Consider the following 27,950-nt stretch of genomic DNA (forward strand, 5'->3'; position numbering starts at 1 on the left):
TTTTTTTTGTTTATTAATTCATTATGAGATAGAGAAAGAGACAGAGCACGCACAAGCAGGGGAGCAGAGAGAGGGAGAGAGAGAATCCCAAGCAGGCTCCATGCTGTGAGCATAGAGCCTGACTTGGGGCCCGATCTCATGAGCCATGAGATCATGACCCAGGCCAAAATCGAGAGCTGGACGTGTAATGGACTGAGCGCCCCCCCCTCCGCCCCCTCCGGTGCTCTAGTCAGTGGATTATCAGGTCGAGTAGACTGCCAGGGACGTGTGCTGTGGAGTCCTGCTGGGAGGGGGACTTTAAGCCCCCTTTCTGCTCTGGTCCCTCAGGGAAATTAGAGGGATCCATGTGGGGCTTCCAGACCCTACCCCTAGTTCCGCCGCACCAGCTCTCTTGTCGGTATCGGGCTCCTTGTGAATTCCACTGGGCAGAGGCCACAGGTTCTGCTTGCGAGCGTTCAGAAGCTTCAAGAAGCACCATCTTCACATCCCGTCCCCAGCCTCCCCTCCTTTTACAGGTGCAGAGGCTGCGACAGGCTGGGAATTGAGTCGGGGGCTGGAGGGCCCCACCCCACCCATACGTGCAGCCCCGCCTCACAGCCCAGTGGGCCTGGCCAGCCTTGGGCTCCCCCAGACTGTTCCTCCTGGAGGCCTCATGAGCCTCAAGGAAACTGTTTCTAGGGGCTGGCAGGATCCATCCCTGGTGGTGTTCTGGCCAGAGTCAGCCAGGAGGGAGAAAGTGAGGTTAACCTGTCTGGAACCTACCAGTAAAGGGGAAGCACCAGTGTCTCCATAGGAAATAGTTTAAAATAAATTCCTATCCTGCCTCCCCCCTCCCCTCTCCCCTCGCCCCAGGATGGAAGCTTATGAGCACCTCCTAGTGTCCCAGTCCTCTCCCTGCAGGCCTGAGAACAGTGACCCTGCTCCCCGCACGTGTGTGGTGGGCAGAATATGTGGGCAAGCCGGGGGTACCCCAGAGCTCCAGGGAGACCAGTCAGTGTGTCCCAGAGCAAGGTACAAGTCTCCTGGGGGGGAAGGTTCTATAAGCTGAGGCCTGGGGGAGCAGAGGGCAGGCAGGGTGGGGAAGGGCAGAGGGGAGAAGAGCAGAGAGCTTCGGTGTCACTGTGGAAGGGACTCTGAAAGCAGGCAGGATGCCGGCCCCCTTTTGGCAGAAGACCCTTGGGAACTGGGGCGGTGGGGTCGGACCCAGCAGAATTGGTTTGGACAGTGGCTCTGGCGGGGCATGTCAGACGCTGTCAGCAGTCTGTTAGCTCCTAGGACATGGATGGACTGAGCCGAGAGGGGCTGGGCGCCCGGATCGTGCCTCCGGCCTCTGCTACAAACTGCCAGGTGGTGGCTCAGGCCTCCTGATTGCTCAGGTAATGAAAATAATAGCCATCTTTTTAAAGTTTATTTATCTCTTTTGAGAGAGAGAGAGAGAGAGAGAGTGAGCATGAGTGGGGAGGGGCAGAGAGAGAGAGAGTCCTAAGCAGGCTCCACGCTGTCAGTGCAGAGTCCAATGCAGGGCTCGAACTCACCAACTGTGAGATCATAACCTGAGCCAAAATCAAGAGTCAAATGCTTAACCAACCAAGCCACCCAGGCACCCCAACAGCCATCTTTTTGGAATAATCCAGCACTTCCCAGGTGTACGCAGTGGGAAGCCACCAACTTGTAGGGTAAACACGTTTTCTGGTTTTAAATGAGAAACCTGCGCATCAGAAACAGTCATAGTCTGGGAGTCGACCCCGGTGTGATGACTGATGAGGTTGCCCAGACTCAGTTTCCCCACCGGACCTCTCTGCCCCCTCCTTGCTGCCGACAGAGGTGCTGGGACCACGGAGCTGGGACCTCACGGGGGCTTAGGAACCTGTCGGGGTGTCAGGGCTCTCGGTCGATGCGGCAGGGCTCCCGTTGTCACCGGAAGTGGGTACCTGGGCTGGAGGCGTGAATCAGGGCTGCAGAGAGTGGGCGGCGGGCATGCCCACCCAGGATAGGCTGTGCAGAGGCGAGGTGGGGAGGCTGGGCTTCCCAGGGCACCTCCTGCCTCCCCGCCCCGCCCCTGCCCTGCCCCAGGCTGGGAGCAGCTGGGGGAGCCCCACACTGCCCTGACCACTTGCACGGCTGCATCAAGGTGCTGTCTACAGGCTGTGCTCACTGCGGATAACGCCTGCACCCCACCCCATCCATCACACTCCCCCCACCTCACAGATGAGGGGTACTGAGGCCAGAGAGCCAGGTGGCCAGTGTGAGGGCTGGCCCTAAGAGCCGGGCTCCCCGTTCCCTGCTCCTGCGGCTTCCCTCCTGAGCCCCCTGCCCTTGGGTGTGACTGGGGCATCTCCGCCGGGTGTGAGTAACATAGACTGCGTCAGAAACAAAAGCCTCTGGCCTTATCTTGCCCTGTTAGGAGAGCGTGTGGATTTTTGCCCCCAGACGTGAGCCGCTGCAGAGACATGGGGTGTGGGCAAGGCTCAGGTCGGAGGTGTGGCCCAGGTGACGAAAACACCCTCTTAGGACCTGGCAGTGTCCTTGTCCTTTGCTGTGACCGCCCCCTCTTCTGTGCCATTCCAATTCTCCCTTCCCAGGTGACCCCCCAGAGCCTCACCCCCTGGCTCTGAGGGCAGAGCCCCCCCTGTAGGGCACTCACGTCTGCCCAGCACCCTGCCCTTCACTGTCCCTTTGCCATCACTTTTCCTGTGAAGGTTCTGCAGGTCTGGCCTCTGCGGGTCACATGGCCCTGCTGCTTCCCACAGTGCCGCCGCCCCGTTACCCTCTCTTTTCCCCGCGGGATGTTCTGTGTGCACATCAGAGGGGCCCGATGCTGCGAGGCTCTGGTCTGCACACACCCAGCGGCTTCAGGGGAGCAGGAGAGCCCCCCTCAGCCCCGCTGGCTGCAGGGAAAACAGTGGACAGGCCTTCCTCCCCTGAGACAGGGCCATGAAATATGCTCTGGACGGTGCCATTGCCCACAGAGGGGTTTGCAACGCAGTTCTGGAAGACCCCGGTGAGGCTGGTGACATGTGCACCGATGCTCCGTTTGTCTGCAGACTCACACATCTAGGAGGACCCTCGGGAATTCTCAGGGTCCTTTCCGCCCACCCCATCCTACAGAAAAGTAAGCCCCCGAGTCACTTCGGACTTGCCCGGCTCCTACAACCGGCCGTTGGGGGAGCCGACTGCGCTAGCCCGGCCCGCTCTGGTCGCCTCTCGACTCCTGCACCGGAGGCGTGGCGGGGGAAGGAAGCGCTTCCTGAGAAGTCTGTGCTGCCTCCCGTGACATTTCAAAGCACTTTATTTCTCAAAATATTGTAGGGATGGAGTTATTCTTAGCTCGGCCTCGTGGGATCGGGTGCCGCGGCTCAGGCGGACGGCCTTCGAGTGTAGAATGTTTCCACGTGGCCCCTTTCCGGGGGAGCCGCATGGTCCGAGGAAGCGGGGCGGGGGGGGGGGGTGCCTGTGAGGCGTAGCAGAGCGCCCCCAGCTCTTCCCCGAGGCTCACCGAGCACCTTGAACCCAGAGTGCCCCCGGCCCCAGGGCGTGGGTTCGGGAGGCCGGAGGGAAGCCAGCCAAGTGTCTCCAGCGAAGCCTCTTGTCCGTCTTCTCATCCTGCTTTGGTCACTTCAGGCCTCGGTTTCCGTGTCGTTCGAATGGGAACTCTAAGTGCCCACGCGCGGGTTGGGGAACCAGAGTAGCACATCGTGCAGAAAGCGTTCAGCGCATTTCCTGACACGGAGGGAGGGCCCGGCGAACACTGAGGAGCGTTCTTTTTATTTGAGGAAATAAAAGTCCTGAGCCCCAGGGTGACTGTGGAGGGAGGGGCTTGACTTCCAGGCACTGGGGCCTGACCGGCACTGGGCGTCGCTGTACTGGTGTGGCTGTGTGAGCCCTTTGCTGGGGGCGCCTGTGCTGTCCGGCCGAGGCTGGGGGGGGGGGTCTCCCACCCAAGCAGGGCCTGCAGCCTGAGCACACGGCCCTACCCTGTCCCTCCTCGTCCATGTGGGCCCGGGTCCCCGCCGCATGCTGGCCACGCCTGGTCTCTCTCGGGGCAGGGCTGGCTGGGCGCAGGGGCGCCGCACAAGAAGAGACCTTCCACCACGGCCTGGAGTCCCGGTCTCCTCCATCTCTGGATCTGCTCTCAGAAGGTTCTGGGGGAAGTCACTGACACGGGCACAGTGCCTCAGAGAGCTGGCCCCTCCCACCAGGCGCCCCACACTGTTGATGGGACCCCCTCTCACGTTCTCGGCCCCCTCGTCCCACAGCCTGCTCTGCTCACTGTGTTCTGCCCTTCACGCTTTGCATGGGGGGTTTGCGGAGGACCCTGGGCCGTGGGCGGCGGCCTCTCGCTGCCTGGAAAACCCCCGTGGCTCCGGGTGCTCCCGGGCAGCTCAGCGCCTGGGGTCCGCAGGGCCCTCGGCTGCGGGGGGCACACGCATCTCCTCCAGCAGGCCCTGCTGTGGCCCCCCGCTCCCGAGGGACTGCACACATACAGGCCCCAGGACCGGTGGGTCAGAGTGCTGGGCAGTGTGTAGAAGATGCCGGTCCCCTCTCCTGTCCCCTCAAGCCCAGTCCTAGATTCTGGCCACAGGACTGGGCTCGTGTCTCTCAAAAGAGTTGGAGCCAGACTGTCCCTGGTGGCAGAGCCGGCCGCAACCGGTGGCCACACTTGGTCCCCGTCCCGATGGATGGAAGGGGCGAGGGGCTTTGAGGGGCTCTCCTGAAACATACCTGCAACCCATGCGCCTCAAACCAGAAGCCCCTGTGGGCTCGGGGGCTGAGCCACCAAATGCCATCGCCATGCATTCGCCTACCAACCCTTCTTGGTGCCTTATTAGACCCACCCGACGGGACCCTCTGAGGCAGTCGGGGCCTGGGGTTGGGGCTGGGCCAGCCTGGAGGAGTGGTGGCTTGAACGGGGTCGTCTGTGGGGATCCTGCTGCAGGGTGACTTCCACTCATTTGCTGCCTTACATGTTTATAGATCATGACAACAGCCTGAGGAGGCGAGTGTTACTATAACCTCATTTACAATTGAGGAAACTGAGGCAGAGATGTTGGGTTACCCAGAGCAGCTCATGGGCACTGGCATCCTGTCTCCAGTCTGAGTGCTCAGGCTGGGCTGTCTGTGGCACGTGGTGCCGAGGGGCATCCAGGGGCTCCCGCTCTCCTGGAATCTCACGGATTGGAGCTCCCCTCCTGCATCGGGCCCGCTCTGGCTTTGTCTGAACTCCTCTGGCCTCTGCATGCGGGACTGGAGAGAGGGGCAGAACAGTGCCTGCAGGGGGAGATGGGCCAGTTAGGGAGAGCCAGTCTTCCACGGGTCCCCTACCCAGCCCTCTGCACCCTGGGGCGCGGCCGTGCTGGAGGCCCAGCTTTCCGGGAATCCTCTCTCTGTGCCTCCCTCCTCCTGCTCTTGCTGTCCTGCATCCTATGTCCTGATGTCCCCACAGTCCCCCGGCCTGGCCTCCCTCACTTTCATGGATCTTTCTGTGGGCACAGCCCACCTGCATCTCACCACTGATGTCCAGCTGTCTGCCTGACTGATGCACGCCCCACAGTGACCTGAATTCATGACCGGCCTGAGCAAGGGCACCTTCTGACCCGGATACCCACTGAGGGCACTCAGGCTGAGGCGGCATTGCCCGCACCCCATCCAGGAGCCGTCCTGCCAGTGGGACAGAGCTGAGATGTCCCAGGAAGGCCCAGACTTAGGAGCCTGGGAACAGGGTGTCTTTCTGGGCTCGAGGTCTTTCCCTTAAGATGGAACATCCCGGTTGCCAGGGCTGCGCACAGCACGAATTCAATTGTTGGTATTGAGCGCGTGCTAGGGTGTGTCATTTCTCATCTCCTTGTGGTGGGTTTAGCGGCGCCTGTCTGGGCTGGAAACACACAGCAGCTCATGGAAAAGCCATTTTTACCCTGAAAAGCTCCATTAATCCTCTGGGGGGCGGGTTACCGGTTTTGATAAGGCCTCCAGTGTGGGTTTTTTTTTTCTTTTTTAAAAAAATTTAATGGAATTTTTCTGATCGTGAAAGAAATCCATACCTTTTTTGGAAAATATAGAGAAGCACAAAGGGGAAAATCCACAATTCCATCTCCCAAAGGGAATCACAGTTAGCGTTTTGTTCTGCCTGCTTCTTAAAAAGAGTTGTAGTAAGTGAAATCACGTAGCCTGGCTTTGGATTTAAGATCATACTCCAAGAGTCGCTCACATCCGAGTATGTTCCTGTCCCTGGGATGTGGTTGTGCTCTCACAGAACTGCAGCCTCCCGGACTCCCAGTCGAGCACCCCGGGACCCAGCCAAGCACCCAAGTACTCAGAAAAGCACCCCCATGACTCAGCTGAGCACCCCGGATGCAGCTGAATGCCCTGGGATCCAGCCAAGCACCCCAGGACCCAGCCAAGCACCCCGGGAACTAGCCAAGTTCCTCAGGACCCAGCCAAGCACCCCAGGACCCAGCTGAGCACCCTGAGACCCAGCCGAGCATCCTTGGACCCAGCTGAGCACCCTGGGACCCAGCCAAGCATCCTTGGACCCAGCAGAGCACCCCAGGACCCAGCCAACTGCCCTGGGACCCCACTGAGCACCCCAGGACCCAGCTGAGCACCCCAGGACCCAGCCAACCAGCCAGGGACCCAGCTGAGCACCCTAGGACCCAGCTGAATACTCCAGGACCCAGCCAACCAGCCAGGGACCCAGCTGAGCACCCTAGGACCCAGCCAAGCTCCTCAGGACCCAGCTGAGTGCCCAAGGACCCAGCCAAGCACCCCAGGACCCAGCTGAGCACGCTGGGGTGGAGCCTGTCCAGGAAGCTGCCAGCCCAGAGAGGCAGGAGGGCAGGCTGGGGCACCACCTGGCATCCAGTCCTGTCTCCCCTCTGCAGAACCCCTGGGTAGGAGGAATTGTGTCCCCCACACACATGCCTGCCGGCCTGGAGCCCCCAGGAGTTCCTACCACCAGGAGCAGACTAGCTGGTGGCATGGAGGGCAGGATGTATGACAGACAGTGACAGGCAGGCCCCAGTGTCCACTGGTGGGTGGCCATGGACATCCTGATGGAGGGTCTGCATGTGCCTCTCCTCCCTGCCTCACCCTGCCCAGGCTGGTGGGGCACAGCCAGCCCGGGATTTACTGTCCTTGTGGGCTGGCCTTGTGCCCTCACCAGTGTGGGCAGCAGGGACAAAGGGCAGGGGACCGGCACCCCGGAGTCGCAGCATTGGCCACACTGACGGGCGGTGAGTGGCCTGCACACGCCCCGGCTGCCGTTAGCCTCTGCACCAGGGTTCCTTTGACAGAACTCAGGATTCCTGTTAGATTTTTAGAACTCGTTATTGACACATAACATACAGAGTAGAGTACAGAGCTTAGGGTGGAAAGCTTAACAAATTTTTATGAAGTGAACACACCTGTTTAAGCAGAACGTGACCAGCACCCCCACCCCCCTTCTGGGTCTCATCCAGTCACTTTGGTCCCTGAGATAATCATGACCCTGATGACCTCTAAAAGCAGAGATTAGGTTGCCTGTTCTGGGACTTTCTATAAAGGGAATCATACCATATGTACTCTTCTTTCTCACGGTCAGACTTTTTTTTTATGTTTGTTTGTTTTGGGTGGGGGAGGGAGAGAGAGAAAGCGCACACGCACGAGCCAGGGAGGAGCAGAGAAAGAGCGAGGGAGACCGAGAATCCGAAGCAGGCTCCAGGCTCCAAGCGGTCAGCACAGAGCCCGACGCGGGGCTCGAACCCACGGACTGTGAGATCATGGCCTGAGCTGAAGTCGGATGCTTAATTGACTGAGCTCCCCAGGCCCCCCTCTCATGGCCAGATTCTTCAGGGGGGCCTGCCAGGTAGGTGGTGGGAGCCGTGAGGGCCCACCAGGCATCCGTGGTGGGCAGCAATGCTGCCCGACTGCAGGGTCATCCTGTCTCCCTGCAGATGCGCCCTGAGCACTGCTCCCGCCAGAGGATCACTGAGACCTGGCTTTGTAGGAGCCTTCAGGCCACGCGGTGGGGAGCCAGGGGGTACACGGGCAGTTTCTCTCAGGCCGGCTAGCACGGGGGCTGAGCCCACAGACACAGAGTGAGCTGTGGTGGGGGCAGTGAGCGGGGTCTTCCTGGAAAGGTGGAGCCTGAGGGCAGCTCCGGAGGGTGAGGGGGAGCTCGCCAGAGCGAAGAGAGCTGGGGAAAGGTGAGTCAAGACAGAAGGCGAGCCCTTGTTTTCCCAGTGGGCCCGGATCCTAGAGATGCCGCCCGGCCCAGCCCTGTGGAGACCGGGCCCAGCAGCCACATACCAAGTCAGAGGCCAGGGCGGTGCTCTGCTCACCCAGCCCGTGGAGGAGGCCCACCCAGCATCACATGTCCTGGTGTGCCCGTGCCTCTGTCTCCCGGACTCTGAGCCCGCTGTATAGACGAGACATGTGGAGACTCCTAGGGGCACCAGGAAGAACTTGCTGGTCAGAAACGTCTCCCCATTTCTTCCACCATGAGACTTAAGGGTTAAGGCGGATGCTTCTGGGAGGAGAGACAGGTGCAGGACAGGGGGTGGGGCGGGACGGGGGTCAGCCCCTTGCAGAGCCTCTGGAAAGGGCGGGAGTTGGATAGAGAGTCCCTGGAGGTCCCTTCCGACTCTGGCCGCCTCCCAGGTGGATGCGTGGTGTGAATGACTGTGGGCCCCTCGCCCACGTGGCATGGAGGTCAGTGTCCCACCGTAAGGCCTGGGGCCCAGATGCGGGTGGGCAAGCAAGACGGCAGGCCCGAGGGCAGAGCTGGAGAAGGGGCATGGCTCTCACTCCCAGGGCCCAGGGCCGGGCTTCAGGGGCTCCTGTGCAGAGATGGCGTTAGTGGGACACTGAGGGCAAGGGGCCGTGTGAGGGGCTGCCATCGGGTCCCTCGTGTGCCCGGAGGCACAGTCCCGTTTGCACTTTTGTCCTGGATGGGCCCTGACCTTGGCAGAGATCAGGACACATCCAAGAAATGACCCTGAATCGAGTCATAGTCACACCCTGCAGGGGGCACTCATCCTTGTTTGCGGGCGGGGCCCCCTCCTCATTCTGCCTCAGAGTCTGGGAAGCTGGGGGGGGGGCCCAGCCACCCCCCGGGACCCCTTTGGGAGGCTAACCTCTGCGGTCTGCTCGAGCCAACATGGCTGCCTGGATTTTCCAGGCCCTGGTGTCACCTCGTGGCCGGCAGCCCCGCGTGCAGGAGACCCGGCCCGTGTTTTTGTATCTCATCGCCTCGAGGTTGTGCGGGATGAGGGGAAGAACGTGGTCAGGGCTGTGAGCACAGGCTTCGGCACTGTGGCTGCCTGGGCCGGGCCTCCGTGTTGTCATCTCGGAAGTGGGGAGAAGGGTGCCGTCCTCACGGGACCTCAGGAGTAAGTGCGTGTGATGCCCGGTGGGCCTTTGGTCAGGGCGTGGCCGTCTCTTGGCAGAGACACCAGCACTTGGTTGCCGACTGCCTCTGACCAGCCCGTGGAGTTGGGTCCCCCGGGTGGCTGACCCCTGTGGAGGTGCGAACCGTGTGCACATTTGGGCTCCCGGCCTCCTTGCCTGTCTTCCCCTGCCACACGGGTGTCGGTGCCTAGAGCCGAGTCAAAGACAGAGCTTCTCCAGGGGCAGCCTGTCCCCACAGTCCCCACAACACACAGGGCAGAGAGAGGTCCTCAGCCCCCGCCTGGCCCCACAAGCCCTTTGGAGGAAGAGGGGCTTCTGTGCCCGAGCATTGAGGTGTGGGAGATGACCCCCTTGGGACAGACAACCGAGCAGGGGTCCATCCCCATCCCCATCCGGACAAGGGGTATATGGTCACGCATGTCCTAAAGTTAGAATCGCTCCTGCTCCCCCCCTCAGTAGCCCCACAGGTGAGCACTGCTTTGTCCAGACAAGCAGGTCTGGACAACCAGGTCACCTGTTCGGGGGTGCCTCTTGCCGCCCCACGTCAGCCCCCAGCTCTGCTCCTGCTGAGATCTTTACTGGTTTGCAAGAACCGAAGAACATCGGAAACCCCAGGAGACGTGTTAAAAAGTGTTTCTGAACCCTAATACAAACCCTCAGGTGTGACGTTGTCATTTTGAGAGTGAGGAGTGCCATCGGGGAGAAAATGCGGCCACCTCTGCTGTCATTGGGGCTCAGGAAGTCCAGCGACAGACAGTGGTCGTCACAGCTCTGATGGGACACGGGGCACTGATGGGGCATGTGTCGGGGGAGTGCTTGTAATCGGGGTGTCACTGTCCGGCCGGCCTCCCTCTGCCCGCCACGCCAGCGGGAAGGTCTGAGACATGGAAGACCCCGTGTGAGGCCGAGTCTGCAGGGGGCATCTCGGGAGCCGTGTAGGGTGGAAGGGACGCACCACAGGACCATCACCCTCTCCTGACCTCGGGTGGCTGCTAAGGGACAGGGTCACTTAGTGCCCGCTGTGCCCGGAGCCGGGCTGGGCGCTGCGCACCGTCACGCCTGCCGTGGTGGTCAGCACTCCCATGCATCAGAGGGCTGTTTTGTGCGAGGCCCCTGCCAAATATTTGCTCTTTTCCTTAGCTCACGTATGAGACACGGACCTCTCTGGCTGTACTTGAGCCTGAGAAGTTGCCAAGGGACGTCCAGAGCCGTCCTAAATCCCTCCTGGGCCGTGCCTTGCAGCTGCCACGTCTTACCGTTCTCCTGCCCGAATGTTTCAAATCAGCCACTCCCTCCGCTCCTCACTGCTGCTGCCCTGGGTCCCCGTCATAACCCCCCGTTCCCGTCGGGGCGCCTCTGGCCGAAGCTCACAGGACACCCGACCAGCAGTGTGGCCTCTGCCCTCAGAGTAGGTATTTACCCAAGGACACGGTCAGACTCAGTGTTGGCACCGCCGTTCAACAAGGGCTGCCTTTGTCTTTCTGGTCCGCTAGCCTCCGTATAAGAGTAAATCCAGCTCTTTTGAGGCCTGAGGTTGAGACAAGTTGGGCAAAAGGGGCATTTAAAAAAAATAATAAAGGGGCGCCTGGGTGGCTCAGTCAGTTAAGCATCTGACCATGGCTCAGATCATGATCTCATGGTTCCTGGGTTCAAGCCCTGAGTCGGGCTCTGTGTGGACAGCTCGGAGCCTGGAGCCCACTTCGGATTCTATGTCTCCCTCTCTCTCTCCCCCACCCCCACTCACGCTCTGTTTCTCTCTGTATCAATAATAAGTAAACATAAAAAGAAGTAAAAAAATTTTTAAATAATAAAATACATTAGGTTTAATGAATACAAAATTAGGTTTGAAAGAATGGAAAACATATATTTCACCAAAAACACATACACAAGTGTTCAGAGTGGCGTTATTCATGATACCCCCAGAAACAGCCCAGATGTCCGTCACCTGAAGAACAGGAGACAAAGCACGGCGTATCACACGGTGGAAGTCACTCAGCCACACTGTCAGGCTGACATGATCCTTGTGGACATGGTGCAGGCGAACAAAGCTGGATGAAAAAAGCCATGCATTACATGGTTCCATTTATAGAAACATCCAGAACAGGCAAAGCCGTGGAGATAGAAGGTAGATTAGTGATTGCCAGGGGCTGTGGGGAACCGGGGTTGGTGAGTGACTGCTTCCCAAGTACAGGGTTTCAGGGGCGCCTGGGGGCTCAGTTGGTTAAGTGTCCAACTCCAGCTCAGATCATGATCTCTGGTTCGTAGGTTCAAGCCCCACGTGGGGCTCTGTGCTGACAGCTCAGAGCCTGGAGCCTGCTTCGGATTCTGCGTTTCCTTCTTTCTCTGCCCCTCTCCTGCTTGTGCTTGCTCAGTTGCTCACTCTCTCTCAAAACTAAATAAACAAAAAAAACATTAAAAAGAATAAGGACAGGGTTTCCTTTGGGGTGATGAAATGTTCCGGAAGTAGATCGTGGTGGTGGGTGCGCCATGTTGTGAACACACCAAAACTCCTGAGTTACACTTGCAAATAGTGAATTTTACATGCTGTGAATTTCACCTCAGTTTAGAAATGGATTTTGAGGCAGACACATTGTCTTCTCATGGTCCCAATATGGCTGCTGTGGCACCGGTGTCATGGTCACCTTCATGGCAGTGCCAGTGAGCTCCCCTCCCATGGGAGTCCCTTGTGAATGGAAGCAAAGGCTTTCCCAGAGGTGCCTACCCCCCAGGAGATTTCTAGTTATGTCTTCGGGATTGGCTCACAGGCCCATGCCTGGCCACAGGGCTTCTCCAGAAGGAGGTACCTGGCCTAAAGCCGAGGGACTGTCCCAGCTGGCTCAGCCAGCCATGATTCTGTAAGAGTGGGCCCATTCCTGGGGTCGGGGTGGAGTGGCCGGGAGGCTAGCCCTTCCGCCCCCACGATGCCCCCCACACCCCGTCCTCCCAACAGCAGGCAGGCCAGCCGCCCAGACGCTCAGACCTGCCGCCATGCCTCCCGCCCAGAACGGCCCCGGGCTCCGCGCTGCCTTCCAAACTCATGGCACTGTCGTCGGCGTGACTCTCCCTGCTGGCTTCTGCCCTTCCAGCCTGACCCCCTTGAGTTCCCAGCAGCCTGCTCCTCCACGGCTGGGGCCCGTGCCACCGTGCCATCGGTGGGGACCATGATGACAGTGGCCATGTCAGCGAGGACGGCGAGGACGGGGCGAGCCGGGAGGGGGCACTTCTTCCTGAACCCCCTCATTTAAAACTCATCACCAAGTGAGGCTTTCACCCCCGTCTTATCAACAAGGACGGGGCGCCAGGGGTCAAGGTCCTTGTCCACAGTGGAGTAGCAGCGGCAGCAGAGCTTGTGGGTGGTGCTGGTGACAATGACAGTGACAGTGACTGCTCCGTTTCCTGGGCCCTCGGTGGGCCAGGCGCTCGGGCTGCAGACATGGCTGTGCTGTCCTCTGATCATTAGAAACAGCCCTCGTTTGAGACAGATCGTGGCTCTGGGCGGGGAGGAGGGCTGCCCAGGGTCCCCAGCCAAGTCCTGGCAGGAGTCAGAGCCACGCCCTCTGAGAGCCGAGCTGTCCCCGTGCTGGGAACACACCGGGTGCGGGACTGTCGCAGCTCGAAAGGGCCCTCGCCCACGTTGGCAAGATGCCTGTGTCTCCCCCGGACCCCGAGGCCACTCCCGGGATTCCACCTCCCCGATCTTTTCCACCCAGGGCTCCCCACTCTAACCCTGTTGGTCACTGAGCAAATGGTCCCCTCTGTCACCTACGCCGTGTCCTTTGGCCACCCTCCTCAGTCACTGAGTCACCCCCACCCGTGGCCTGAGCTCAGTCACACCAACGTGGGCAGTGGCTGCTGGCTGGTCCTTTCTCTCCATCTGCACCCCGACTTCCAGTCCATCTTGCCTGGGAGGCAGAAGGACCTAGAACCCACCCTGATCACCCCACTACCCACCTTGAACAAGAAGGCAGTTTGTGGTTTCTTGTGTCCTGTGGCAAGTGCAGGTCTTCTGTGTCCCCCTGCCCTCTGGCTTTCCCTTCCCCAAACGTCCCTCCCCTTGTCACACTCCTTTCTCCTTCCATGTCCATCTTTACGTCTTGTGTACATCATTTTGTGGGTAATATTAGAGTTAGAGTTTTGTGTTGTAAGTTAGCGTAATGCTGTTTTTACTCTGGTCTTTACGTTTTCTACACCTGTTCCCCCTCCTCTCTCCTGCCCCCACCTCCATCCCCGAATAATCTCTGTTAACAACCTGCTCAGCTTGGGCATGCACCCCCCCCGCCCCGCACACGGATGGGGTTCGTCTTGTTTATCCTTTAAAGAATGGGATCGCGTTGGGTTTTTTTGCACCTTGCTTTTCTCGCTTCCCATCCTGGACACCCCCCAAGTCCACAGTAGAGGAGCTAACTCATGCTCTTCTAAAGTTTTTTTTTTAAGTTTATTTTTGAGACAGAGAGAGACACAGAGTGTGAGTGGGGGAGGGGCAGAGAGAGAGGGAGACACAGAATCTGAAGCAGGTTCCAGGCTCTGAGCTGTCAGCACAGAGCCCGACGCGGGCTTGAACCCACGAACCGTGAGATCATGACCTGAGCTTAAGTTGGCCGCTTAACCCACTGAGCCACCCAGGCGCCCCTGACTCATGTTCTTCAGTATCGTGTGTCCCGGTGTGGGCGTTCTAGCTCACTCCTCCAACCCCCGGATAATGGATACTTGGGTTATTTCCTTTCTCTTTAACGTTACAAATGAAAAAAGAAAACTGCTCTCTTAAGCCCCTTTTCATGTTTTAAAACTGGTGTAGGGACGCCTGGGCGGCTCAGTGGGTTAAGCGTCCGACTTCAGCTCAGGTCATGATCTCACGGTTCGTGAGTTCAAGCCCCACATCAGGCTCCGTGCTGACAGCTCAGAGCCAGGAGCCTGCTTCGGATTCTGTCTCCCTCTTTCTCTCTGCCCGTGCCCTGCTTGCACTCTGTCTCTCTCTCTTTCAAAAATGAATAAAAGTTTAAAAAAAAAAATTAAAACTGTTTCTGGTGTACCTGGGTGGCTCAGTCAGTTAAGTGACCAACTCTTGATTTCAACTCAGGTCATGGTGTCATGGTTCCTGAGATCAAGCCCTGTATTGGGCTCTGCCCTGACAGTGTGGAGCCTGCTTGGGATTCTCTCTTTCCCTCTCTCTGTCTCTCACCATTCTGCCTCTGTGAAAATAGGTAAAATGAAGTTTAAAAAAGTTAGATAACTGTTTCCAATTTCTAATTTAAATGGTGTGGCCTTTAGATTCTCTTAGTGATTTTATTATTTCTATGAATGTAAGTCTTTGTGGAGGAAGGAGGTATTCTGGAAGGTCTGCAGCTCGCCCTTCCCGGGGTCTGCTGGGTAGAAGTTTGAGCACCCAGAAAGGTGAGCGCTGTCCCACCGTGTCTTGGGTTAGGTTTCCTCTCTGGGTCTTCCTGGGCCCCGAGCTGAGCACACGGAAAGCCGCCCTTGGCCCTGAGGCCCCTGACCTGGCTCCCTGCGTGGTGACGCTGCATCGCCCCAGAGGGGACAGGTTCCGGCTGCGAGGAGGTCTGGGCTGACAGTCTCCCTCCTGGAGACACAGTGTCCAGGAGCAGGGCCTCCCGGACCGCTGAGGGTGCTCTCAGTGCTGTGAGTATGGTCTTACTTGGAAAGAATCTTTGCAAACTTAATTATGTAAGGTGAGGCCACACGGGAGTCAGATGGGTCCTCGACGCTAAACAGGAGGAGAAAAGACAGTCAGGGCGAGAAGTCCGCCGAGTGTGGACCGAGGCAGAGATGGAGCGATGTACCCACAAGCCAAGGAGCAAGGAGCGCCTGGGGCCACCAGAGGCTGGAAGAGACGAGGAAGGGGACCCTTTCCGGGAGCTGTGGAGGGAATGCGGGCTTGGGCATCTTGCTTTCAGACTTCTGGCCTCCAGATCTGGGAGGGAACGAATTCCTCGTTTTAACCCCCACCCCACCCCCCTCTGTGGTGTTTTGTTACAATTAGTATCAGCCTGTCTGTCTAGTATGGACTGAAACAAATACATACGGGCATCTCCTCATTTAGTCTGGAACCTGTCCAGAGCCAGAGACTGGCAGGCTGGGGAGGGCGGGGGAGGGGAGTCTGGGGTCTGAGGAGCTGGGGGAGGGGCGGGGGTGGGAGCCTGGCTGGGGGCCTGCAGTCGTCCTGGCTTGGCGCCCTGGTGGCCATGGTTGGGCCTTTGAGCCTTGAGCTCTGAGTGACAGGCCAGGGTTGGGACAGCTCCACAGCTTGTCCGGCAGACCTTCAGCCAGAGCCTCTTCGCGGGGGCCTTCTCCCGGGCCACGCTGCCCCCACCCGGAAAGGACGGAGAAGGGGGATACTTTAGAATAAACTTATGCATTTTTAAATGGATGGCCTCTTTTAACCCATATGTCATATTGGTGATTATTGCATTTGGGCCTGAACGGGAACTAAGACTAATACAAAAAATCTAGTCTAGAGGTGCCTGGGTGGCTCAGTCCGTTAAGCATCTTACTTTGGCTCAGGTCATGATCTCATAATTTGTGAGTTCTGGCCCCGTGTCGGGCTCTGTGCTCAGATTCTTATCTCCCTCTCTCTGCTCGTCCCCTGCTTTTGCTTTATTTGTCTGTTTCTCAAAAATAAAGAAATATTTAAACAAATCTAGTCTAATTAGCTTTTTCCCACAAAACAATTTCCAGCAATGCATCGTGGACATGAAGGTCCTCTGAGGAGTGAACCTTATCTACTCCATTCAGAAGCATCAGGGAAAGGAGGGAACTGATTCTGAGCCTTCCTTCTGAAAATCAGCTTGCTTTTCCTTTCTTTCCTTTTTTTTTTTTTTTTCCCAGTCTTAGGCTCATGTGTAAAACCTTAGAAACTCACAGAAGGATCCGTTTGGTAGCCTTTGCCCTTAGTTGGGGCATGGGATGTGGGCTTCCTGCAGCGGTGGGTGCTGGGATTTGCAGGGATGGCCCTTTCTTACATGGAATGGTCTGCCAGGCGGGGCTGGCCTCTGGCTGCATCCAAGGCCCCTGTGCCCGGAATCAGAGGCTCGGGTTTGAATCCAGGTCTAGTCACTGCCTGCTGGGGCCCTTTGGGGCAGGTGAAAAACTCTTTTGCTTTTCTCGTGTGTGATGGGGACGGTCATGCCCCCTTGTGGGCTGTGACGAGGCTTAAATCCAGTCAGGTGTGCGTGTGATGCATCTGGCGTGGTGGCTGCTGGCCGTGAGGGGGTGGGTGGTCCAGATGTCCTCACCGGGGTGCGCACGGCAGTGGCCTGTCTCCAAGCCCCTCACGGGCTTGGGGAGGTGGACGGACTCCTCTCATCTTCTTCTTCGTGCCTGGAAGTGCGGCTTAAACCCCTCCGGTGCTGGGGAGCTCATTCCCGGCCGAGGGAGCTTGGTCCCGTCAGTGCCATTGTCTCTGGACCGTCTTTCCCGACCTGTGTCTTGTGGCTTCGCCTCGGGCAGCTGTGGGGCAGGAGACTCGTGGACGACCCTAGCCTCGCTTATTTGGGCCCTGACCCTTGCCTCCCACGCTTCGTGTGCTGAGAGGAGAGAGGACCACCCCCCCAGCAGTGCTCGCGCCCGCAAGAACTAGCTCAGCAGACTTCCAGCACTGTGTCCGGGCGCAGGGGGGACGTGGTGCGGTCTGCTTCTACGGGCGGTTGGGCTGCAGTCCGTGCAGGCCACCGCATAAAGGCCCAGCATGCTCATGTGCAGGGGTGTGCACCCGGCTTCCCCCACACTGACTGTGGGGGGGACGGGCCTGCCTCCCCTCTCCGGGCCGAGGCTCTGGAATGCCAGCCTGGGGAGAGGAAAGCCAGGGCAGCGAGGGGGGCCCAGCCTGCACAGGCAGATCTGTGAGCCGCCTGCTCACAGCCCCACCACCACCTCTGTGCCCCGGAGTAACTAACGTCCTTCCTCCGTAGCAGGGGCTTGGCTAGGTGGGAATCTAGAGCCCGGAAGCCTGAGTGTGGACCCCTGGTCCACCACTCAATAACCTTTCCATCTTCGGTTTTCTGTCCCTCACTTGCTGTGCCTCCATGTGTACCTAACCCATCTGTAAAATGGGACCCCGGGAGCCACCATCTCCCAGGACGCTGCTCTTCATGATCATTGTGCCCACCAGCATCAGCTCCCATCTGCCCCCGGGGTTCCTGAGGAACCAGACCCCCGCCCCTGCCCCCTGCCTCAGAGACCAAGCAGAGGGGAAGGCAGGTTGCACGGAGGACTAGCTGGCCCATCCCAGAGGTGTGGAGCCCTGTTGTACCCGTCTTGCTACGGCCCCAACCCCACCCAGATTCTAGGCCTGCCCACCACCCCTCAGGCTCTGGGCTCCTACCTTTCGGAGCCCTCTCTTTCATCACACTCTGCCATTGGCCGACATTCACACCCCAGACTCCCTGACAAGCATCCTCACCCCAGAGCCCTCATGCAAGCTTGCTGACTTCGGGGCACAGCCCTCCTCTGCCCCCCACCCCGGGCTGTTCTATAGGCCGCAGGTTCCCTCCATAATCTCGGGGAGGTAAGGGCCGGCTGATGGGATGCAGTCCTGGGTAGGGGATTCAGATCCGCAAGAGCCGAAGTGGGTAGGGTGCAGCCACCTTCACCAGAAAAAGTGACAAGTGACCCCCAGCCTTCTGATGCTGGTGGTTCCTGCCCAGCTGGCCCGGCCCCCAGGGGAAGAAAGTCCACTGATACAGGTACCCGGTGGGGACCCCTGGCAGGCCTCCCTAGGGAGCAGTGTGGCCCAGACCAGGGCTCCCACCTTTGGGCCACTGCTGAGCTGGTAGTGTCCCCTCGGAGCTGGGGGTCGAGCTGGGACGTCCAGAGGGCACCGTGCCCGGCTGCCTGCCCTGCAGTCTTGCAGGTTGTAGGAGGGACCCTGCGAGCAGGTGTAGCATCCCAAGGCCCCAGGACCCTTCACCCCCCACCCCCTAGAGCAGGCACTTCCTGTCGTGCCCCCTGCTCTGCTGGGTTGTCCTCTGGAGCCTTTCCTTGCTGTCCCCCTTACCACGGCCCATTTTCCAGGCTGTCAGGTGAGGGTTGTGGGCACTCATCGCCCCATCAGAAGAGGGGGCCCTGCCCACCTGGCCCTGTGGCCTCCTCACGCCCCATCTTGGAAAGTAGGTTAATAACATTCATCAGCCCTCTCCAGAGATGAGGAGAGAAAACCATCTCTGCCCGGAGGGGCTGAGCATCGTAATTAACGGGCCGATGAGTGTCCTCATCTCCTGGAGGGAAGAAAGGGGGGCTCCGGCAGCTCTTAATCCTGGGGCCCTCCCGTCCCCGCCGCGCCACCAAGGCGGTCATTTCTAAATCAGGCCTCGACAGACCGGCCGGTGGCCGCTGTCCTTTGGAAGATGCCAGGGATCGTGCGAGCACCTCCTCTCCTCCTCGCTCCAAATCCCCAGATGCCCCTGAGCCTGCAGAGGACCAAGCCCAACGTCAGGCCCTTGAAGCCCCAGCATTGTAACAGCCCACCCCTGGAGGATTGAGAGGACCCCCCCCCCTTGCTGATTTATATGCCATACACTTGGGGTTTAATTGGAGCATAATTGTAATCCATATGCCTGTTAAGGTAATTACACTTATAAACCTAATATAATCCATAGATCAATGGGTTCCGAGCTAATTAAGGCAACTGTAATTAACATTTACAAAAAACCTTGCAATTACCGGGCTATCCTTTAAGCCAGCCCTCTGAGCTGATAACGAGGCTGGCTCAGCACTCCGAGGCCGCCTGAAGCTCCTGGATTCTGCGCCTTGGGCCTCTGTGCCGCGTGCTCGAGCCCCACTCACAGGGGTGGAGTCAGCAGCCGCAGTGACCCCCCCGGGGCTCTGTCACCCAGCTGGTGACAGTCACACCAGGGGAGCCAGATCCTTGTGACTCGGCTGTCCCTGGTGCTCCCCTTGGGCCCCAGCTCAGTGGGCTCAGCCTGGCAAAGCAGATCTTGGAGAAAGAGAATGAGAAATCCGCCTGTTGAGCTAAAAACCAAGCTTGGGCAGATATGGAGTGACGTTTTCCTCCCGCCCCACCTCCTGCACCTGCGGCCTGTGCCCTCCTCCCGGCCGTCGGGGTAGAAGTAGTGTGGAGCTGCCCTGCTCTTTCCCCATTGGGCCCCGACAGCCCGGACACGTAGACGCCCCTTGTTGTCTGTGGCTCTTACGCCGTCTCCAAGTCTGTGTGGCCAGGACAAAGAAGCCTGACTAGTACAGAATGTTCCAGGCCTCACCCCTGTCCCCTCTCCTCCCCTTCCCAGCCTCAGCTGCATGCTTCTCGGTGCTGCCTGGGTCCCAGTAACAGCAGCTTCGCGAGCGGCATGGAAGTGGGGCCCCCACCCCATCCAGGGCCCGTGCTCAGCAGGCAGTGTCCGCGGGGGGGGGGGCGAGGGGGGAGGGTACCACTAATCTGTCTGGAATCTGCCCTTTTCCTGCCCAGCAAGGCAGCAGCACTCCAGAAGGACAGGGACCTCCTTCTGTCCTTGCAGCCCTGTCCCCTGGGAAGCAGGGGCTTCCTTCCGATGGCTTCCGTGGGGTTCCTTTGGGAGGGACACAGCCCTGAAGCCCATGTCAGGAGTGAGTGTGGCAGGGTGCTGACTGGCCTGAGCTGCTCCCTCCGCCCTCTTGAGCTGGGATGATTTCGGCAGTGAGACGTCACCCAATCCCGTTAAGACCGGTTTACCGGTTTACAAACGGGCATATGATGAGTAAAACCATGGGCGGGGAGAACTTGACGTAGTGCCTGGTCCACAGCACGCGCTCAGCTGCTGCTGCCGCTGCTGTCACTGTCACTGATGGGGACTATGGAGGAGTGGGAGAACGCAGGCCCACCTGAGAGCAGGGCTCGATGGAGGCAGGGGCAGTTGGGGGAGGGGCCAGGGGGGCCGGGCCTAGTGTGGGGGGGCGGGGTCTGCAGGGGCAGGGCCCAGTGGGGCCAGTGGCTCAGCTGTCCCCACCATAATGACTCTGAGTCAGGTGCATGTGGGGGTCCCAGCGCTGGCTCTTCTCCCTTGTTCCTTTCTGCACACCTTCTGGTCTCTGGACCCCCTTGATTCTGCAACTGGTGGAAATTTCCAGACAGGACCAGGCTCATCAGTGGAGGAGTGAGGCAAACAGGGATGGGGCACATCTCCGTGGGAACCAGGTGGCTGGTCAGGGCTGGGACACATGACATGTCATGAGAACAGCTGTCATCCACTGAGTACCTACTGTGGGCTAAGCATCGCACAGACTCGTTCACTGACTCCCGACCTTGACACGGCCGACATTCTAGTCACCTTCCATGGATGAGAAAGCCAGACTCAGAGAGGTTGAGTTATTGGTTAGAATTAGTCGAGCAGAGGAGTGCTGGGCCAGGATTTGAACCCTGCCATTCTTTTTGTTTTTTAAGTTTATTTATTTTGAGAGAGAGAGAGAGGGAAAGAGAGGGAGCGAGCAGGGGAGGGACAGAAAGGGAGAGAGAGAATCCCAAGCAGGCTCTGCACCATCAGCACAGATCCCAATGTGGGGCTCGAGCTCACGAGCCGTGAGATCATGACCTGAGCTGAAGTCAAGAGTTGGACGCTTAACTGACTGAGCCCCCCAGGCGCCCTAGTATCATTAGTTTGTTAAAAAATGTCTCCATTGATAGAAGCAAAAATGTTACCATCTTCGATACTAATGAGACGAGAGGCTCTTCCCGATCTTCCTTGCTTGCTGATTTTCTTCCCCTTCTGTAAGTTGCATATTTCTATCCTTTTCATTTTTGTTGTATGTTTATAAAACCCAGGCTATTCTTTTAATGAGAAATCTGTGTCTCATCAAAGATGGAGCGCAGAGTCTGTGGCTCATTTATCCCCTAGAGAAGATGCTTGTGTTTTGTTCCCTAATCTAATAAGATACCGAGAGATGTTGGCAGATTACACCGCAGCCTGCGAGATGGGTGGCCAGTGGGCGGAAGGATCCCAGCCTCACTGGTTCCTTGGCTACGGCTCTCTGGCCGGGTACCTCTCTGCAGCAGGCCCGGGAGCAGCCGGACTCCAGACCCAGGCTCCGTCACTTTTCCAGCCACGGGGTCCAGGCCAGGGGGGCCCGGATTGCGCCCCACACCTGGTTTTGAGCTGACGAAGGAAAGAAGGAGGTGCAAGCAGCAGAGGCTGGCGATTCAGGGCTGGCGCTCAGCGAATGCCTGCTGCACCTCAGCCCTCAGCCCCGCAGGCGCACAGGTGGGCCCTCAGAACGCATGCGCACCACCCCCTCTAGGAATGCGAGTCAGCATGTAGCTTTCTGTGTTGACTCTGTGCTCAAACTCCTGTGTCCCCAGGAATTGGGGAAGCAAGGATGTGCAAGTGATTTCTGTCCTAGAGTGAATCACTCGCTGTTTGGAAAGTCTGTTTCCTAGAGGGGACCTAGGGCTGCTGGTCTGGGGGCTGGGGCTGAAGCCCCACATGGCGTTGGCGTTGCCCAGGAGGTGGGTTCACCCCTGGCCTGGCCATTTTGGGGGCCAGATGTCCTCCCCGTCCTGCAGTGACACTAGGCGGGGCTGGCCCCCGTGGGCAGGGGCACAGGGGTGGACTGGGGGGTGGGGGTCCCACACGGTGGTCTCGGGCTGAGTGGGGAGCATGCAGACAGAACATGGAGGGCCACGGGGAGTCTAGGGAGTTTAGGGTGTGTGCAGGGGTGGGTGAGGGGAAACATGGAGGCGAGCGAGGGTGAAAGCCCCGGCGCCCTCCTCTCCGGGTGCCTCAGCTAAGAATGGCTAGGGAGAGCCTGTCTGTGTGCCTGGTGCTTCAGGGCCACAGGGCGGTAGTCAGAGAGAAGGGGCCCCACAGCCCTGCCTTCTCCTGCTGGAACTGGCCCCTTCGAGGGCCCCTCTGCAGCTGCTGGGCCACCTGGCCCAGGAATGGGCCCAGCGGCTGCCTGGCAGGGCACTTGGTGGCCTTTGCAGGGGGAGGAGGTCACAGCAACACTTCTGGGATCTGAGCCCCAAGTCAGAGCAACAGCTGGATGAGCTTCCCGTGTCCTCTTCAGGGGACCCCCCGCGGCTGCCGTGTCCCCCCTAGGGGATGGCCCCCCGCGGCTGCCGTGTCCCCCCTAGGGAACGTCCTCCCCTGGCTGTTGGTGCCTTCATCCCTAGGAGCCCCCATCTGCCCACACTCACAACAAACCGGCATGTAGTTCACGCTACACGCCATTGCTGCGTGTACAGGCCTTGCTCAGCCCCCCACGGTAACCCCGCCTTCCAGGAGGGGTGCGGAGAGACGGGAGTCACGTGCCCAGGACCCACAGTGGGAGGCGAACGTGGCTCAGCCCCGGGCAGTGTGACTCTGGGAGCGGTGCCCTGAGCTGTCCGTCTCCCTCTGAGGGGGGCCTCCCCCGTGGGTGGATGCGCCTGCCTCGTGTTTGTTCGGTTCAGACACAGAACCTCCTGGGACAGCTTGCAGGAAAAGAGCAGGCAGGAGGGCCGAGCTGCTGTCCCGGCCATGGGCAGGGATGCCCGCTGCGCTGCCCCGGACTCCCTGCCGCCCGCCAGCCATGTCACAGAACGACTCAGGACCCGGTCTCGTTTCGGTCCAGCTCTTTGTCCCCATTTCCATGTTTTGTTTTTCTTTTATGGTCCCAAGTGTTGAGCCCAGCAGAAAACAGCTGTCTCACCAAACAAAAATAGATCCCGTCCAAGGAGGGCTCTGTGGCCACAGACGTCCTCATGTTCTCAGCAAAACCAAGTTCCCTTGCCAAGCGCTCTTTGAGAGGATGTTTGGAAAAAATGTCAAGGCACTCATTTTTCTCTCGACCTTTTTGGTTGAGATTGCAGGGCCTTAACACTGGAAGTAAAAGAAGCTATAAATAACGCCGCAGCCAGGGGCCAGGTCTGCTCTCCCCAGCTGGCCGTCAGTGGTTTCTCCGCGGCCGTGACTGAGCACAGGGGTCCCCATGTGGCTCTGCCTCTGTGAGAGGAAGTTTACAGACAGCAGAGGGGCAGAGAGCAAGGTTTCCACAGCCTACGATAGCCAAGAACAGGAGGCATCCAAAGAGAGAGGTGACGGCGGAGAGCACCGTCAGGGGATTTCCAGGGGCGGGGGTGGCTTCCTGCAAGATGGCTGTGTTTCAGCTCAGGTTTGCCTAGTCCGCCCTGGATTCTGGAAGTGCTGGTTCTCTATTGCCCTTCGGCTCCCCAGCGGCACAGGCTGTCTTTTGGGGGGGTCTGGGTGTGTCTGGGGTCTCAGCTGTACCCGCCTTCCTGCCCGGGCCTGGCGCTGAGTCCCAGACTTCCAGCCAGGGGGGGGGGGGGGGGGAGCGTCTGGCTTCCCCAAGGGCCCACAGCCTTCTAGGGAGGCCACAACCCGAGTTGCCTGCTGGGATGGAGGCCACTCACCAAGGGCACAGAGGGGGTGTGGTGGCGGGCCGAGGACGTATCTAGTAGGGAAGGTGTCCCCTGTGTCCCCGGGCTCCAGGCCATCTTGCTGCGGGGCTGTCTGATGCAGGATGAGAGCTGTTCTTTCGTCTTCAGCCTAGAGGGCATCTTGTGGTGGGTCTGGGGAGGGCCATGGTCTGGGGAGGGGCGCTGACTCTTGGAAGGGCTGGATTTTATTGCACTTTTGATCCTTTGGTGGCACAGGCCTTAGTGCTCCAGACTCTGGAGCCCTGAGTACACTCCATGGGGTCCACCTTCAGTCACATCTGCAGAGTGACGCCCTGCGGCAGTGCCACCTGAGCAGCTGGGCAAGATGGCAGCTTCCGGGGAGCGGGGGTCGGCGGGCATGATGTCCGCTTTCCAGGCCCTGGGTCTGCTTTGCATTCTGTGCGACACCATCCCGGTCCTGTCCCCACCGCAGCTCGTAGGGTTGAGGGGTACGCTCGGGTCCCCAAGGAGACAAACCCCCTGTGATGACTTCAGGGAGTGTCTAGTGTTTTTGTTTATTTGTTTTTTGTTTTTTCTTTGGAAGGGAGAGGATTGTTTTGGATTTAAAATTCTGATTTTTAATATTATACACATAAGTTCATATGGAAAATTTGGAAATTATAAGCAATCTGAAAGAAACAGCTAAAAGAAATCCTTTTGTGGGCACCTGGTGGCTCAGTGGTTTAGGCGTCCAACTTCTGTTCAGGTCATGATCTCACCATTTGTGGGTTCGAGCCCCGCGTCGGGCTCCGTGCTGACAGCTCTGGAGACTGGAGCCTGCTTCAGGTTCTGTCTCCCTCTCTCTGCTCTTCTCCCTCATGCTCTCTCTCTCTCTCCCTCTCTCTCTCAAAAATAAACAAACATTAATTTAAAAAACAAAAAAAGAGAAATCCTTTTGTGACCCACCAAGGACATTAATTAACATTTTGGAATGTGTTCTTCCAGTGCTCCAACCCTGCTTTTTAGTATTTTTTAAACACAATTGAGATTGTGTTTTATGTACAGTTTTACAGAATGTACTTGGCAGCTCTGAAATGGATTCATCTGCGTTTTCGCCACGGGCTGCAGGGAAAAGACCAGATTGCCAAGGCTTAGCTGTGGGAGAAGGAAATCTAAAAATATCCCTTTCGCTGGCCTGGCATAGGAACCCTGTGGCTCCCTGTCTTCCTCCCGGGAGAATAAAGAATCAGCCGAGACTAAGAGTGGACCTTCTGGGGGGTGCTTGGTGTTTCCGCTCACGGAGCACACTTCGTGCTGTCGAGCCCGGAGATGAGGCAGGGGCTGTCCCCGGAGGGGGCGCTGCAGCACGACCTGGCCTGGCTGGCGAGGGGGCTGGAGCCCAGCTCCTTCCTGAGCAACCTCGGGAGCTGGAGGGGTCTTCTGTCAGATAACCCTCTACCTCTCCACCCAACCCCACCCTGCTCGCAAGAGGAAAGATCTCAACCGGGAAGAGCATTTCTAGAGGTTTCCATTTCCAGCAAGGTGGAGTCCTCCAGCTAAGAACGGCTAAAACCCCCGGACATCGGGTGCAATACAGACGCAAGAAGACTCTGGAAGGTGGAGAGAAGAAGATACACAGGCTAGCACTCTTGGGACCTGAGGAACGCCAGCAGGGAGCTCCTTGGCTTATCTTTCTGCATCATAGACCCCAGACTTGGAGTTCAAGAGGCCAGAAACTGGAAACACCAATGGGCACAGACAGAAAAGCCCCACGAGGACCTATATCTAAAAAATTTAAACCTAAGAACAAAAATCTAAAGAGATTGAACCAAAGGACCAGGAAATAGGCAGCCTAGCAAGACATAGGTTGTAGACAATAACCCCTCTACACCAGCCAAAAACCACAGCAAAACTGCGGTCCGTGCCCACCCTTGCCGGGAAGGGCCAAATGGGGAGCCTGCGCTGTAGGGGGGACAGTATTCAGCGAAGGCCAAGTAGGGAGCCAGGAGCCTCGTGGTAATGAGGGCCCCTCAACCGGGGTCACCATGGAGACCACACGGAGACCGGTGCTTCTGCCCTCATCCGGTGGCCATGAGGCCACTCCCCCCGACCCCCTCCCTCCCACACACAGTATCAGTGCAGGCCTTGTGGGAAGCCACCGTGAGGCATTTCTGCTCCACCCAACCCTTGTCTGGAACTCGCACCCTTGACCAGCAGACGTAAGAGCCCCTCCCCCCCCAGTGTCCACAAGGGACAAGTGGAGAACTTGGACTTTTATGCTACCTGGGAGCAATGACGCAGCTCTGACCTCCTTTTCCTGCCAGAGGGTGTCCAAAAAAAGCCAACAAAAGAGAAAGTTTCCGTAAGACCCAGAGTCTCTTAGTACCCCAGATGTCCAGGCTTCGATACCGTCGTGCCGAGAACCAAGAAAATCTCAACTCAAATGAGACATGACAGTCAACAGACTCCAGCACTGCAATGACACAGATTTAGGACAAAGATTTTAAAGCCGCTATTACAAGAATGCTTCGACAAGCAACTGCAAGAATGCTTGAAGTAAATGATAAAGTAGAAAGTCTCAGCAAAGAAAAAGAAGCTTTAAAGAAGAACCAAACGACAGTTGTAGAACTGAAAAATATAATAGCCAAAATGAGACAGTCAGTGGATGGGCCTGGTAGCAGAACTGAGGATGGAGGAAACAATCTGTGAACATGAAGATAGAAAAAGAGAGGTTGTGCAGTCAGAGGAGAAAAAATGGACTGAAGAGAAGGAACGGACGACACGGAAATGGCAAATAAACACATGAAAAGATGTTTCGCATCGTTAGATATTAGGGTGATGCAAATTAAAACCACGATGAGGTATCACTACACACCTATCAGAGTGCCTAAAATAAAACATAGTCCCAACAACACAGGCTTGTGAGGACGCTGAGAATCTAGACGACTCTGGCATTGTTGGCGGGAACGTGAAACGGAACAGCCCCTCGGAAAAGTTGGGCAGGTTCTTAAAAACCTAAATGTGCGGCTGTCATAGAACTCAGCAGTGGCACCTCCGGGCATTTATTTCAGAGAAATGAGCACTTATAACTGATGTGGAAACACGTACCCGAATGTTCATAGCAGTTTTTCTCCAAGCCCGAAGCCGGAAGTGACCCACACGTGCTCTGGTGGGTGACCAGTTCAACTGTATTTCTACAGCACGGAAGGGTGCTTGGCGTAGGAGAGAAGCAATCGATACACTGGGTAAATCTCCAGTGAAAGAAACCTATCCCAGCCTATGTACAAACTGACCCTGAGTATATAACGTTTTCAAAAAGAGAAAATGATAATGATGGAAAATAGACTCTTGGTTGGCAGGGATTAGGGAGCCTGTGGGGGAGGGGAGGCGAGAGTGGCATGGCTACAAAGAGCAGTGTGAGGGATCCTGGTGGGATTGAAACCTTTTTTGTCTTTTTCTTTTTCTTTTTTTTTTCAATGCTTACTTATTTTTGAGAGACAGACATAGAGCAGGCAGAGGAGGGGCAGAGAGAGGGAGACACAGAGTCCGAAGCAGGCTCCGGGCTCTGAGCTTGACATTAGACTGAAACCCACAAACCATGAGATCATGACCTGAGCCGCAGTCAGACGCTCAGCCGACTGAGCCACTGGGTGGTTGAAAGCTTCTATAGTTTGACTGTAAGATGTCAGTGTTTTGGTTTTCATACTGTCCTGTGGTTTTGCAAGATGTTACTCTTGAGGGAAACTGGGTAAATCTATACTTAGTGGATATATTTTTTTAATTTTTATTTGAGAGAGAGAGGGAGTGCAAGCAGGGGAGAGGGCAGCTGGAGAGAGAGAGAGAATCTTAAGCAGACTCCTTGCTTGGAGTGGAGCCCAGTGAGGGGCTCAAACTCATGACCCTGGGATCATGACCTGAAATCAAGAGTCGGTCACTCAACCAACCGAGCCCCCAGGAGCCCCATCTACTTAGTAGATTTCTTATAGCTGCGTGTGAATCTACAATTACTTCAAACTAAACAGTTTACTCACGGAGGAGGGGTACCCTTTGTATACAGCAACCCAGAAAAATGCCTGTGATACAACCGGAGGTACCAGGGACTGACGACAGACTGTTCAAGGGTGATAGCAATTCCAGCATCAGCACGCTCGTGGGGAGAGACTCAGGAAGACAGCATGCCCAGGTGCCCAGGTGGCTGACTTGGAGGGCCAGATCGACCTGTCGTTTGTCTGTCTGTCTGTCTGTC

The 27,950-nt window shown here is 57.7% G+C and overlaps 1 protein-coding gene across 3 annotated transcripts in view; it reads left to right on the top strand.

The window, feature by feature from the left end:
• The window catches only part of LHPP (phospholysine phosphohistidine inorganic pyrophosphate phosphatase), a 117,521-nt gene that overhangs the window by 51,693 nt on the left and 37,878 nt on the right, over positions 1–27,950 (top strand). The gene's annotated exons all lie outside the window — the stretch shown is intronic.

The sequence above is a fragment of the Suricata suricatta genome, chromosome 2 (genome assembly GCF_006229205.1).
Source record: "Suricata suricatta isolate VVHF042 chromosome 2, meerkat_22Aug2017_6uvM2_HiC, whole genome shotgun sequence".
Lineage (NCBI taxonomy): Eukaryota > Metazoa > Chordata > Mammalia > Carnivora > Herpestidae > Suricata > Suricata suricatta.